Source organism: Aedes albopictus, chromosome 3, assembly GCF_035046485.1.
Source record: "Aedes albopictus strain Foshan chromosome 3, AalbF5, whole genome shotgun sequence".
NCBI lineage: Eukaryota > Metazoa > Arthropoda > Insecta > Diptera > Culicidae > Aedes > Aedes albopictus.
In genome coordinates this window covers 385,296,346-385,311,848 of record NC_085138.1, presented here as the reverse complement: position 1 = coordinate 385,311,848, position 15,503 = coordinate 385,296,346, and the positions used below count along the sequence as shown (strand labels likewise).

At 41.1% G+C, this 15,503-nt stretch overlaps 1 protein-coding gene across 1 annotated transcript in view; it reads right to left on the bottom strand.

The window, feature by feature from the left end:
* Nucleotides 1–14,582, bottom strand: part of LOC109399584 (sphingomyelin phosphodiesterase) — a 41,482-nt gene extending 26,900 nt beyond the window's left edge. The window contains exon 1 of the mRNA XM_062855890.1: nucleotides 14,353–14,582. The gene's annotated coding sequence lies outside the window, so the exon portion shown is untranslated. The remainder of the gene's footprint in view (nucleotides 1–14,352) is intronic.
* Between the last annotated feature and the right edge of the window lie 921 nt (nucleotides 14,583–15,503).

The window sequence follows — 15,503 nt, the reverse complement described above, 5'->3', positions numbered from 1 at the left end:
AGCGCAGCGAGCTAGGTGGGTCGACCAAGTGGAGGACGATCTGCGGACCCTACGCAGATTGCCACGCCGACACGCCGATGCTTCCTGGATCGGCTTCAAACAACATAACCATATTTTTTCCACCAGTGCATGGATAGAACACCCCTTTACTAATCCCCGTTAAAAAAAATAGTATATTTGATTCTTGTTGACTTGGGGAACCGCACGCCGATTCACGCCGATTTCTCATTATCGCCGCACACATCTAACTCCAGACACAACGCATGGAAGAACTCCAGGATAAACAGTAGGATTTTTTCGAGAGAATCTCTACAGTAACTGTAAAGAAATTGGTTCATATGTAGATAGAGCTATCAGAAGGAATCCCAAGGAGGAACGCCATGAGGAATCCAGGGAAAACTCAAGATAGTTAACTTGAAAAATATCAGAGAGAATTCTTTGAGGAAGTGAAACTACTAATGCCGGTGCAGTAAGGATCCTTGAAGATATATCTGAAGGAACTTTAGGAATATTCCCTAAACAGTTCCAGAGCTACATGAAAGGTGTATGACAGAACGAATTCTATTCTACGAGGACCCCAGGATGAATCATTGAAGAAAACCGACGTAGAATCTTTGGAGGAACTTGAGGAGGAACACCTGGAAGATTTTTTTTTCATTTATATAGCTTTGTAATAAAGCACCCGGTCATCAAGATACCACTCGCTGAGGTTTTGAAAATGACACGATATCTAGAGGGCAACCATTTATATTTTCACTCCGTCTCTGCATGTATATTCATTGCTACACCACTATATCATATTGAAAATAAGGAACAAATAAAAAACACTCATGCTTTGTAAATTGAACCTATAACGGCACATATTCCGTTAAACGTCAGCTACTGTATCCAATTCCAAATTTATCGGGTCATCAATCGCCGCGGCATCACGCAACATCACTCCCCGGAAGCGTTCAAATACCGACTAATTATCGATGACCGTGCCTAAACGAACACACATTCCACCGTGTCATCCGCAGCGCAGCAGGCAGCATCCAACCCATTCACTGTGGTGGGCTGACTCAACAACTCACGTCTGCTAGATGCCTAGATGGGTAAATAATAGACCCTACCTGCCCAACTCACGAGCAGTCGCCAATCAACAAACCGCGCAACCATCGGCCCCAAAAATGGTAGTCTACTCTCAACGCCAAAACGGAGGAGCGCCGAAACACTCTCCCAACCAAAGTCGGCGTCGTCGTTGGCCCAAAGAAATTTGCGCATAAATTTCGCCCACTTGCCACCATTTCTTCGCGCAGACAACGCCACCACCACCGCATTGCCGGCCATCAGCAATATGGAATGAAAGAGAAATGGGTCCCAATCTCCCCGCCCGCAAAAATCCACAATGAGCACCGCGGGTCCCAATCGATCGATAATGATGATCACACACTACGACGATGCGGGGTGATGGCTCGCCTCGGCAGAGCAGGCACAACGTGGTGACGTCGCTGCGTCGTCGGGCGCTTTTGCATATCTACCTACATTACATTGCCGCCATGGAGCGAGTGTAGTGTGTAGAGTGGAGTAGAGTACTTTCACTTTAGCGCGCGTGCTTTTCTTTCAAGACCGATCGAGCTTGGAGTTCCCCAAATATACGGTTTGCATGGATGTAGGTGTAGATTACAGTGGCGGACAAAGCAATAAGGATACTTGTTACAAAAATCTGTATAAATTATTCGTGTCTAAGCAGGAGACGAACTTGGAGATCTCACGGAAAAATGAAAATACCCAAATATTGGTCTCCAGTTATCCTAGTGGTTAAGGCTATGGATCGCCAATCTGGAGACGGCGGGTTCGATTCCCGTTCCAGTCGGGAAAATTTTCTCGACTCCCTGGGCATAGTGTATCATTGCGCTTGCCTCACAATATACAAATTCATGCAATGGCAGGCAAAGAAAGTCCTTCAATTAGTAACTGTGGAAGTGCTCAAATAACACTAAGTTGAAGCGAGGCAGGCCAAGTCCCAGTGGGGACGTAGAGCCATAAAGAAAAAGAAGAAAAAGGTATTTTTCACCCATTTCCCGAGCTCCGTGCGGGAAGCCAAATAGGAGTATAGTACCTAAATTTGAGTACCTGCAATGAGCTGCTACACTAGTTTACAAAATAAAACGAAAGTCGTGAACTTCTGTCAACGACCAAAATTTTTGAAGCATAATCTAGCGCTGATTTCGAAACCGTGCTTCAAAAAAATTAAAGTAGAACAGTTTTTCAGTTTTAGCTCAATATCGAGTTTTACAACTTTTTAAAATATGGAATTTAATAAAATTCAGATATCTTGCGTTTTGTTCAACCAATTTTAAATCTTTTTCCATAAATTAAAAGCTGAATATAATACCTTTCGATCATCTGAAAGCAGGTTTTGCGTCAGATTAATGAAATTCAAAATATTGATGAGTTTTGGGGACGATCTCCTAAAATTTTAGCAAAAGTTTCTAAAATATTTGAAGAAATGTATTTTTTTCAATAAGAAAAAAACAATTTAAAAATTCTTTCTCAACGTTTATTTGTCGTATCATATGTAAGCGAGTTGCAGTAAAAAATTCAGCTCAATCGGAGCATTGATTACGGAGAATGAGATGTGTGAAGTGAGCGACATTGCTTAAAAAGAGAACAAAAATCGATTTCAAATCATCAACCTTGTATGGAAAGTCGAAAAAATTTCCGCTCTACTGTAATTTTTTTCCTTCGCGTTTTTGAACTTAGGGCATGATTCTACACCAAAAACGATCATCAGTTTACCGAGTTCAAAAATGCTGTAAACTAGTGCTATAGTTGGTAATTTTTACTTAAAAACGGGTTTTTAAAAAAATAAAAATTCGTTAATTTGAAGAAACGCCGAACTTACCTATTTTTACCAAAATTGAGTTACGTAGTTTACGGACATTCATGATCAATATTCATAACCATCGCTAGAACAAGGGAGGCTTGTTCTAAAGGGGATTCCTTGCCTTCTATCTTCACAACACAGTGTCAATCTTCTTGTGCAGACGTAGAGGATTCAACGGTCTGCCGTAGGCAAGCGACGTAGCAGGCGCCCATTTTGCCTATAAGTAGAAGATCACCAACAATCACATACTGAAGATGCCTGTTACTTAGTTGATCTGGCGATACTAGAGTTTCATCTGCGTGCGGCAATCAAGCTCAAGCTATGTACCATATAGGGTAGAAATTAATTTCATCATATGCGCTGATTCCCGTCATATCAGACGGAAAAATGTAAATAATTACTGATATTCCGATTTACCTTTGCCAATGGTTATCAGATGGAAGCAAAAAGCTGTAGGCTGTTAATAACCAGCCCCTATAGCGCTGGAAATCAAATAATTATGCGAAATTTCAAGTACGACGAAGGCAACTGCGTCAAAGCAGCAGCCAGCCGAATTGTTATTTATCGCTGTTCAATTTTCACTTGACCAGATTCACATGTGACACTTCAAAGTTGGATTAGGGCGTAGTTCTAAATCAAGGACTTGTGTGTTCCATTATCTTGACCACTACTGTTCGTGGCAAATGAATATCCGACGTACTGCACTGCATACACATGCCAACATGCCGCAGAAGGGAGGCTCGTCGTCGGCGTGATCACCGTCGTCGTCTGACGACGACGCGACGTCGGGCGGGCGGTTGATCGTGGTGTTTTGATTTAAATTGCAATAAATCTAAGCATCAGATGCTTGCGCACATGTAATGCCCGTGTCAGTCACCGGAGATGGTGTAGGATTGCATGTGAAGCAGTGGAATCTACACATGCCACACCGCTGGCGCTGGCTGGCGCTGGTGGTAAGGTAGGTCTAGTACGAGCAAATTGTTGTTGCTTACTACCGCAATCGCGAATTAAGACGACGACGTCGACGGCATCGTACTTTTCCTATACACTGCAAAACAAGAGAACCCAAAATTGAGTATTTTTAAACTTACTTTTGAGTTCTTTTTTTCATTCCCTTTCATTCGTTCCCTTTATTGTTGTCAGAGAGTAAGTAGCAAAACAACCCAACTTTGAGAGTTCGATGCGGGAAGCCAAAATTGTGTAAGTGTCATAGTACCGAAAGTTGAGTAATTTAAACTGACGGTTGAGTAAAAAGAACTTCGACTCTAGGTACTTTGGCCGTATACGCCTAAATGCAAACTACCTACCTCAACATCGACTCCATCAACTCAAAATTGGCTTCCCGCACGCAACCTCGAAGTTGGGTGGATTGAACTCACTTTTGGGTACTTTTGTTTCTCCGTGTAGGTAGCTACCACTTTGGTGAGCTGATTCACTTTTGTCTATACAGGTTGGTGAACAGTAGCAGATTATTGTATGAAGCTCTTAAGCTGCGTCGTTTCGTAGGACAAAGATGCAATAAACATGGAGCGAGGGAAGGGTAGTGGTTTTCACACTTTTAGTATAAAGTATTGCAGAGAGGTTTTCAACCCCTCGCAATAAGCTCTGTTGTCCTATGATTAGATGTTCGAATAGGTGTTGTACATCAACAACAACAAAAAGTGTTATGTAAAGATCTCAACATCTATTGTATAATTGTCTTAGGATTTTTTCTAATTGGTAACATATCTTTACTGGTACAGAACCAGCTTATAACCTAAGTGTTCTATAAACATTCTATTACCCAATATCTTAAAAAAATACTAATTTTTATGTCTCACTTTTAGGTGGATTTATCGTTTTAAGAAAAGTTCAATTAAATAAAACAGCACGTTATTTTAGTGAAAACAGTAGCAACAGTGAAATATGTATAGTAGTTAGATTAATGACTTTCGATATAAGAAGTCCTAAAAACATCATTTGGAGAAGCTATCGTTCCTTTTGAATGGCTCGACCGATCTTCAAGAAATTTTGATGGTAGCTGCACAACCACTAAAGCTCCATGGTACATCTTTCCTTTGTCTGGTGAAATAACCCTGATTTCTTTTAGTCCAAATGACCCTCCCTTCCCTCAGAACGGGGAGGTTCAAAATTATGTGTTTCTAGTCGGAAGCAATCTGAAAAGGTGAAATTTAGAGCAGGGCAAAATAACAATTTGGATCGTGCACTCTTAAAAAATTAGGAATTTACACGTGACGTAAACCATCAACGTACGTAAACATTTCATGACTGAATGGCAAATTTGACTCTACTTTATATCCATCATGTAAATTTGAGTTGGTTGCACAAGATGTCAACAAACCTATCTGACCAGGTACGTAGAAACAGTTTCACATTTGGCACTGACGGCAGCAAAAATGCACTCACTCCAATGGGAAATCCCATTTGTATCTGTCATCGTGTGCGTGAAGAAAGTATAAACAAACGTGTTTTATTTCGTTTTTTCTCACGTTTGCCATACGACTCCCGCCAGGCGGCAGCACTGCGGCGCCTTCAAGGCCTTTTATCGTCTAATTCTCAACTTCGATGATATGGCCGAGAGGTATAGTTGGTGCCTCTCAAGCAGCGGACCAGTGTCCGAATCCAGTTCAATATTTTGCTTTGATATGTTTTATCTGTCGAGGCGGTTCTAGAGATTGCTACCCGGATAAAAACTAACCATAGGGTATTTGGTGAAAACCATTCCTGTACCATACAGTGTACCAGCTACAATATAATGTGTTGTAATGGAATGGTTCGCTAAAAGCTTTGCACATTGGTAGCTATTATACATTTACATCCGATCTTTATGTAACAATATATTATACTGTTTTTCTTACGTTTGAACCATTCACTATTCCGAAACAATCTTTTTCCGTGCATTTTTAATTTTTTATTCAGTTTATGATTTTTTCCGTGCTTTGTTTTGTTGATGTCCGTGACATTTTTGTTGCAAAGGAAATGAAAGAGGAAAAAGTGAATAAGTTGAAACATCTATTTAAAGTCAATAAAATGTTTAAATAAAGTGGTAAACCAGGTGTCCTAAGGAGTGCATATCCAAGAGATATGGTGGGCTAGGTATGTAGAGTGCGATGAGAGGAATACGAATGTAGGTCAACCCGGAAAGACGCAGGCCAGATTACCGTAAATCAGTGGATGAGTTCAACACTATTCTTTCTCTTCTTCTCTCATGTGAAATTGCCTTGTACAACAACCGAATTAAATGCGATTTATCTTTGACATTTTTAACATAAGGACTGGACTGGACACTGAAACGACTTCTGAAATAAGGTCGTCTTCGCTTTTTAACCTAACTTATAGTTGAATCGAACTTGACAGTTTTCTCATGAGTTGTTATGTACACTGAAGTTTTTTTTTACGACGGTAATGGTCCCGCGTAAAAAAAAACCGCGTAAAAAAAAACCGCGTTATTTCAAGACCCGTCGTAAAAAAAAACCGCGTTATTTCAAAACCCGTCGTAAAAAAAAACCGCGTTATTTCGAAAAACGTCGTAAAAAAAGTCAAGTCACGTTAGATGTGGTGCTGACTATTTTACGCGTGTTTTTGAAAAAACGCGGATTTTTTTTACGACGGTTTTTGAAATAACGCGGTTTTTTTTTACGACGGGTCTTGAAATAACGCGGTTTTTTTTTAGGACGGACCGCGTAAAAAAAACCGCGTAAAAAAAAACCGCGTAAAAAAAAACCGCGTAAAAAAAAACTTCAGTGTACACATTTAGTTCAGTCAAATTGGAGCCTCAATATTGCAATAATGGTTAAGCACGCTGTAATGATACTTATGTACCTCGTCACCCACTTCATGCAACTACATTAGTGGTCTAATAACACTTAGCGCGCTAGGCATAGTTCCATCATGCCGCTCAAAGTGTTGCCACAAATAATGCTTAGTTTGCAAAACCCGGTTATCTGGCTGGTGGGACATGGGAGCTTAAGCTTCATCTGATAATGCAATGAGAGGCTACTCAGACTTAGACGAGTTTAGGTTAGTTTGGCTAGAACTGCCATTATCGAAAGAACATGACGAGATAATATAACATTATATGGTTTATCTAATGTAAAACAATACAACATAACAAAAGAGAACCATTCCAAAACCATGATTAAATTTATAACCAGTAGTGAAATTACAATTAAAAACAATATATTCACGGTACATTTTATTGTTTGAAACCATACGTGTACCATACAATGTACGGTATATTAAAGCCCACGTATCAGTATTTCGAACAATTCATTTACAATAAAATGTATGGTTTTGTAAAAAAATATATATGGAGAAAAATATTTTTTTATATTGTTACGATACTTAACAACCCGTATAGTATATTGTAAAAATCTCATTTACAATTCACTGTATGGTGTCTAACATTACATCTTATTGTTTTTGTATTTTTTATTTTTACAGTGGTGTTTATTGTAACAATATGGTTTTAAATAGTACTGTTACAATACAACATTCGGTTTTTCTACTGTATTTTTTATTCGGGTAGCTCGACTTTATTTGTGATAGAAGATGTAAATTTGTGTGAATCGGGCCGCTCTTTTATGTGCATCCAAGAGAACTTAAATTTACATGATTTTTTCTAAGAGTCTATTTCAATTGGAGAATTAAAATTAATTTTTACTTAAACTTGACAGTTCGATAATTATTTCCTTAGGAGAACTGTCAAGTTTAAGTGTCGAACTGTCAAATTTAAGTAAAAAATAATTTTAATTCGCCAATTGGAACAGACTCTAAGAGTGTGTAATTAACACTCGTATGTCAATTGTCAATCGGGGATTTGCAAAATAGTGTTTCGACAAATATTAGGATGCTTCTAAAATAGCTTTGATCTTCATAAGGCGGTGTAGTGTCTTTATAAGTTTCTACCACATGCTTCTACGGCAGTGCATTCAGGGTACTGTAATGATTTCAATCTATATATTGATGAGGTGTATACCGAGCATCTCTTCTGCAAAAAAGAGCCAGCAAACACGAAGAGCGGTTAGAATTATTATAGAATTTGTAAATCGGAGGACGCTAGTTCTGTTTCTGTGGATTCCCGAGTTGTTAAGTGGATACATTTTAGCCTTTCTCGGACAATAACCCCGTTGCAGTTCTGTCGACAGTGTCCCACGTGTCTTCGTAGCGACACATCTCTTCGACAATGTTGTCGACTGTCGCGCTGCGCTGGGAAACGAGAATTTCGTCGAACCTGGGCATTCGAAAACGACGTGTTCCGGTGTCTCCTCTACACTCCGGGAAAAAAGGCGAAGGAGTTGGAATGCGCTGTTTGGCACTCTTCGATTACACTTCGTACTCAGCGCTTCAGCCCATGCTGGGGCACCATATCTGAGTATTGAGCCTGCTCCTGCTACTCTAGCCAGCAGACGCCTCTTACTATTTCGTGGTTCCTCGACGTTCGACATGATCGTCGCTAAAGCGTTGGAAGTCTTCGCCGCCTTTTCACAAGCGTAGTCGACGTGCTCCTTAAAGTTGAGCAGATCGTCGACCATCACTCCTAGGTGCTTCGATGCGATTGCGTGTTTTCCGACTACGATCTCCAAACACCAAAAATCGATTGAGGGTTTCAGCAAAATTTTGCTGAGCTGAAAGTTTCAGCATATTTGCTGATTTGTTCAGTAAACTCTGTTGATCACCAGTGACGTTTTGCTGAAATTCAGCAAACTCTGCTGAAAGTTCATTAAAAAGTTTTGCTGGACCCTTTAGCTCGGCAAAATTCATCAAAATATTGCTGAAATCGTTTGGTGTGCATGCTTTGGACTGCTTTACAGTAAATGACCAGACACATTTCCGTTTTGAGATAGGCAATCAATCTTGAGGCTTGTCCTGAGTTATCCAACTTTCAATAGTGATCGTTGATTCCGTCGCCAGAATTTCCACGTCTTCAAGCGTCCGTTACTGTCAACGCGACGTCATCTGCAAAGCCCACGATGACGACTCCTTTCGGAAGTTTTAACGATAATACGCCATATTGTACATTGCATTCCAGAGCGTTGGGCCCTTATGGAACACCTGCCGTTCCTCCTAAAAACCTCTGTCTCATATACCAGTACTCCATTCTGGAAGAAAGTAGCCCTGTAAAATCTGGTATAGATAATTAAGAACCCGCATACTGAGTAGCGTTACGGCTATTGCTGCCCAGTTGGCACCGATAAACGCGTTTTTGAAGTCTGTCTTTACCACAGCGCAGAATCGATCATCTCTCCACTTTTCTCAGACGCCTTCCGGTTGCACCGGGCAGCACCAACTTCTGAACCTTCCATATGTCTGGGAGCAGCCTTCATCCAGGCATTTTTGTGGCAACGTCCTGATCATATCCGGAAACGCACACATCGCCGTTCTAACTGCTACATTGGGGATTCCATTCGGACCGTGAGCTTTCGTGATCTTGAGCTCCTTCGCTATTACTAGTTGCTCTGCATTGGATATCCGGACACCTTCGGTGGTTTCTTTCTCTTTGTCTGCGTATGGCGTAGGCGGCCAAAACATTGCCATCGGAAAAAGACCTTCCACGCCCTCCTCAGTTTGTGCGTGCACATTTGCGAGGGTATTGCTGGACCTTTGAGTATCGCCACCACGATTCGGTACGTGTTGCCCCAAGGGTTGGCATCGGCTTCTCGACACAGCTCTTTGTACAAGTTCGACTCACTCAGCCTTATCTCGCGTTCAAGAGCGACTCGAGCTTCATTTCAGGCCCTCTGGGCACGTCTCTTAACACGGAAGCAAGCAGCGCGGAGGGTACTAAACGTCGCATACAACCAGTACGCTGGACGTCTCCTGTTTCCGGGCTCTCTCTTCCTCGGCATTGCTGCGTCGCATGACACTTCTGTTAGTTCCCCTGCATCAAGGTTTGCACTGTCGTATGCCCGAAGCGCCTTGACAAAGACCTCCTTGTCGAAGTCTTTTGTCTTCCACCTTCGCTCGCATGCCCGCGTTCTTTGTGTCGAAGAAGAGGCTTGCCGGCCAATAATGCTGTTAATGATTGCTTGGTGATCGCTGTGGGAGTACTCCTCACTGATTCTCCAATTTATGCCTTCTGTTAGCGGAAGACTGCAGAACTTAACATCGACGATAAATTCACTGGCGTCTCTGTGGATTGTACTGGCCTTACCATCGTTGCAAAGCCTCACATCCAGCTTCGTCAGGGCTTTCAGTTGACTATACCCCCTTGCATTGGTAAGCCTTTTATTTCATTCTACCGCCCAAGCGATGAAATCGCCTCCGATGACTACTGGCTTCTGTCCCACCAGCGTATCGGTGAGTGCATCCAACACCCTGTTGTATTCTTCATCGTCCCACGTCCTGTATCGCCGCTATCTGGGCGCTTTGGAGACCGGGAAAGTCTCGGAAAGAATTGCTGAAAATAATTCGCGAAAAGAAATCGCGAGGGAAACTCTACACGGAGAATTGGGAAGTTCAAAATTAGGTATTTTTTATCGCAGTTTTGAGTTATTTTTCGTCTTCTTTCTATGTATTCTTCATGTTGTTGTTTAACCCTTTGGAGCCGGAGGGGCCATTTATGACTCCAGCATAGAAACGGCTGTATGAATTCACCCATTTGATAAAACAGAATACTGTCTTCGGCAAAGTTGTTGCAAATTGAGTTCTCTATTAGGAAAAAATAGGAATATTTGTATTTGGGACTTCATTGATAACCTAAAACATCCTAAACAACATGAAATTTGAAAAAAAAAAAAACGAAATAATTGACATACCAGTTTTTCTAAAAGCTGAACTTGGATGTGGGTTACGTTTATATGTATTCATTCAGCCTTTGTCGAGAATATCAAAGGGTGTTTTATATTCTAGGATGCTCTAGGTGTTCCAAACTGTCCTATGGTGAAGTCCTTCAAATCTATTAGAATAATCTTATGTATTTTCGCCACAAATAATAGCATTGCATAAACGACTGGGATTCGTGAAGCTCTTTACATCTACACACTTAGTTTCATTCACCGAGCTCGGCTGTGCGGATCTCGGTTTCTGATTTTTAACCGAAACTCAGCTAACAAACTGGTAGGTTGCTTGGCAGCGAGGCATGTTATACTGATTCTCGGCATTTATTAGCCTAGATCTCATGAAAACATTTAGCTGACTACTCGACTGTGCAAATCTCGACATATGAAAACCGAGCTTCAGCATTATAAACTAAGTGTGTACAATGTCATTTATAGACACTATAGGGATATTCCAGGTCAGTCAAACTACCTTGGAGTTCAGAACTTCAGGTCTACGCTCGTGCCATGTTTGTTATACTGAGTAACGTTGCATAATCAACCGCAGTTACTGTAGCAATCTGAAGTGTACTAGCTTATCATAAACCTTTGGTACATTCAGGGTCGACCAAACTGCTCTATAATGAAATCCTTAAAATCTACTAGAATAACTTTATGTGTTTTTACCATAAATTATAGTATTGCATAATGTGCTGGGATCCGCGAAGCTCTTGAAATCTCAAATGCCATTTAGAGATACTACAGGGATATTCTAGATCAGCCAAACTACCTTGGAGATCAGGACTTCAGGTCTACACTCGTAACAGTATCCATATCTATTATACTGAGTACCGCTGCGTTATCAGCCGCAGGCCGCAGTAACTGGAGCAATCTGAAGTCTACTTTTTTTTATTATAAACCTTTGGAACATTCAGGCGCGTCCAAACTGTTCTATGATTAAGTTCTTCAAATCTTCAAGAATAACTTTATGGGTTTTCCCCTCAAATTATAGTATTGCATAATCTGGTAGGATCCACGAAGCTCTTGAAATCCCAAATTTAGAGACACTACAGTGATATTCCAGGTCATCCATACTACCTTAGAGTTGAGGACTTCAGGTCTACACTCGTAACAACAACCATATCTGCTACACTGAGTGAAGTTACATATTTATCCGTGGTTACAGGACCAATCTGAAGTCTTTTTTTTATTGTAAGCCTTTGGGACATTCAGGTTCATCCAAACTGTTGTATAATGAAGTCCTTCAAATCTACAAGAATAACTTTATATGTTTTCACCATCAATAATAGCATAGCATAATCTGCTGAGATCCGTGAAGCTTTTGAAATCTCAAATGCCATTTAGAGACACTATGGGAATGTTCTTTCCAAGTCAGCCAAACTATCTATGAGTTCAGAACTCCAGGTCTACACTCGTAGCATCAGCTATATCTAACATACTGAGTAACGTTTAACGTTTATTAATCAGTTGCGGTGACTGGACCCACCTGAAGTCTATATAATATTTTTGTGAACCTTTGGGACAGTGAGGGTCGTCCAAAATATCTTAAAGTTTAGTTCTTGATCGTAACATTAGCTATTCTCACAATGAACTTTAAACCTTAATCTCCCTGGTATATCATTAGTCATTTCAAGATAGCTTTGAGATATTCCAGATCAACAACACTACTACGCAGACCATAGCTTCAGTTCTGTACTTGTGATAATAGCTTTTGCCACTACGTTAGTACTGTTACATAATCCACTGTAAAGCAGTTAAAGAAACAAAAAGCGTTGTTTTGTATATTTGGGATATTAAGAGCTTTCTTACTGTTATGAAACTGTTATCAATCTCTTTACCAATTCGGCTATAAATTCACATAAAATAATACTGAAGAAATCCGGTCATTTTCGTCACCTAGTCGGTTTCTTGGCAAGCGAGGAGTCAATCAATTTGATTCAAGTATTCTTATCATATTATATCCAACAATAAAAAGAAACTCAATATGTATTCTCAAGTTTATGTAAATGGCGGCCAGGTTTCAACTCTGATAATCTACAAACCAATTCGGCGTTCCTAGCTACAAATGTTTCGAATAATTCCGCACACGGATCTCACTAGTATAAATTCTTGTCATCGTGCTAAACAGTCTCCACAACCATGCATGCTAATCACCTTGCAGGCTCCAAGTTCACTTACGGTTCAACCGAACGAACCCGATATCACCAAGAACCTCCGGCGCTTCGAGCTAACAGCTTATTCAAATAACTAAACACTTCTCAGCAACTTCATTGAAGGACGAACGGTTCTTTCGAAAAATAAAGTCCAACGCCTTGGACTGTGGTCAAATGTGAATTAGCATTCAACAATAGTATCGTGTCGAAGCGATGCACCGCAAGACATAGGTATATCTTATTCTCTTGAACCAGACACAGCACTTCAGCACAAGATCAACGGGGGCGCTGAAGCACCTCGATTTCGGTCAATGTTGATTTTTTTTTTCGAACGAATTTATATTTCACAGGTTTTGTCTAGCCCACATAACACACACACACGCTGTCCGAAACGCCGATAAATGGAATAACCGTTTATACAAAACGATCACCACCCATTGTGCGGGGTCCGCGCGGAGAAATGATAGAGAAATTCCTGCTTCATTTTTCTTGTGTTTTGTTGCGGCTTCGGTTGTTGTTGTTGTTGTTGCTATTATCTTTCACCAAACTCTCGACTTCAATAAGCTCGTTTAGTTATTCAACTCTCTACTTAGGATTTCGTTTTGCACACACTTCACTTGCACGGTGTTTCAACGACGATAAAAAGAAGCATTTTTCGTACGTACGAGCCTATATTGGAAACCGTTTTTCATCATTCACTTTTGAATTTTCTTCGCAACTTCTTCTTGTGGTTGGGATGCCGGTTTACCTTGGACGGCGAGGAGCAGTTGTTGCAACACGGTTTTTGTATTTTCCTTTTCTTTCCGATCATGCGAAGTTGTTAATTTTCATTTTTCTTTGCCAAGCTGTTGTGCAGCACTCTCACGCCTTTTTGTGCATATCCAATTATTCACCGGATTAATGCGTTCGTTGTGGGAAAATCAAATCGCACTCCCTTCCTGCAGATTGGCGTTACCCCTTTTATACCTGTTGCGTCAAGTAGTATGGAACCGTTGAAGAGTGGTTACGCACTAGGACAGATTATCTCAGACCACCCGAGAGATCATTGGCACCACTTGCGAATCGACACTTGAAGATAATCACTCGTAGACACGCTGGCAAGATGCGACGAGCCAGTTTCTTTGTTCGCACACTTCTGCACAACGGCGAATACTTCTTGAACGGCCCCAGGAAACGCTCTGAAACCGCATAATTATCACATAACAACAGCAGGAGCAGTTTTCTCCACTACACACGAAAAGGTCGAAGCTCCCCCTACAGATGATTCAACGACCTGGTTCAGCCACCGCTGACACTAATCCTTCATTCACAAAAACGCGTGTGTTGTCTGCGGGTCCTCGAAAACTAGTCCGAACCAACTAACCTAGTCCGCTTTCGAATGCTTAGACGATCGCCTTCACACACCTATCATCAAAATAACTGCCGATAGACTGTAGATCAACTATGGATCACGCGCCCATCCAACAGTCCCTCAGCTGTTTCCTTGCCAAAATCGTTTACAGCTTTGATAACAGCCGCTCGTTACATCTAACAACACAATCAATTCACATACCTACACGACACAGAAATTCCGAAAATAGCACACACTATCTCCAGAGCACTCCGGTGCAAACTTTCGAGAGTGAAATGAATAAAGCTCGAGACGCGCACACGATCGTCGCTAAAACTGCCACTGACTGCTACCGATGGGTTTCCTACGAGACGAATCTGAACGGGAACGGAACGGGAGAGACGTCGTCCGCTTGGATCCGCGGTCAACACTCAACTGATCGCGACGACCGCGAAATCGAGACCAAGTTGAAGCGAGAAACGAACAGAAGTCTTCTCTTCGAGGGTCCCGCTTGAGCCTGAGTCGAGACTCCGAGAGTCCAAATCCAACCACGATTGGGGAGCGTGTTGGACAGCGACGGTCTGGGTTTTGGCCGCGACAGCAGCGTGAGGTAGCCGGTGCTGAAGTCTCTCACTGCTGCTGGTCAGTTGGAGCTTTATCTCTGCCATGTGTTGCCATGCCATGTGCTGCGCTGCCATGCGTGAGGTAACGCGCGAGCTTGAACTTCTGCTGAGAGTGGATAGTTGCCGAGAGAACGGAGAAGTCATCAAAAGGGGAGCCAACGAATTTGGGGATGATCAAAGGAGACATGCTTCGATATTCTTTTGCAATTATCAAAATGTGTGAGTAATGAAATGAAATACAAGACTTCTCAAAGTATATCTGGCGAAGGTGATGCTGTATGAAGATGATATTTTGACATTTTATATTAAGAATCAGCCTAATTTTCTGGTTTCTACGGCATTTCGTTTGTTACATAAGTGTTTGGGAAATTTAAGAACGATATTTTAGATAAAATAGTCTGGTCTGAATTATTATTATCAAAGACTCTACTATATATGGATAGATCGTAATGTTTATACATAACTATGTCAGCTTTCAAAAAGCGTTACAATCTGTTAAATATTAGGACAGTTTTATTCGAGTCGGTTTGTATTCTGTGAACATCGTGGCTATTCTGTGAATCAGAGAAAATTAGTTTAAGATCACCGGTCTCTGGTCACTAGTCCTCGTCAATCCTCGTTAATTTTAACAACCATTTTGAAGGTTCAAAAAGCTAACATTTAATCAATCATCAGGACTCATCAACTATTAAAAACCACAAACAATTTGTTGGTTGTGCTAACGTAAGAACATTCACGATCACAAAATAC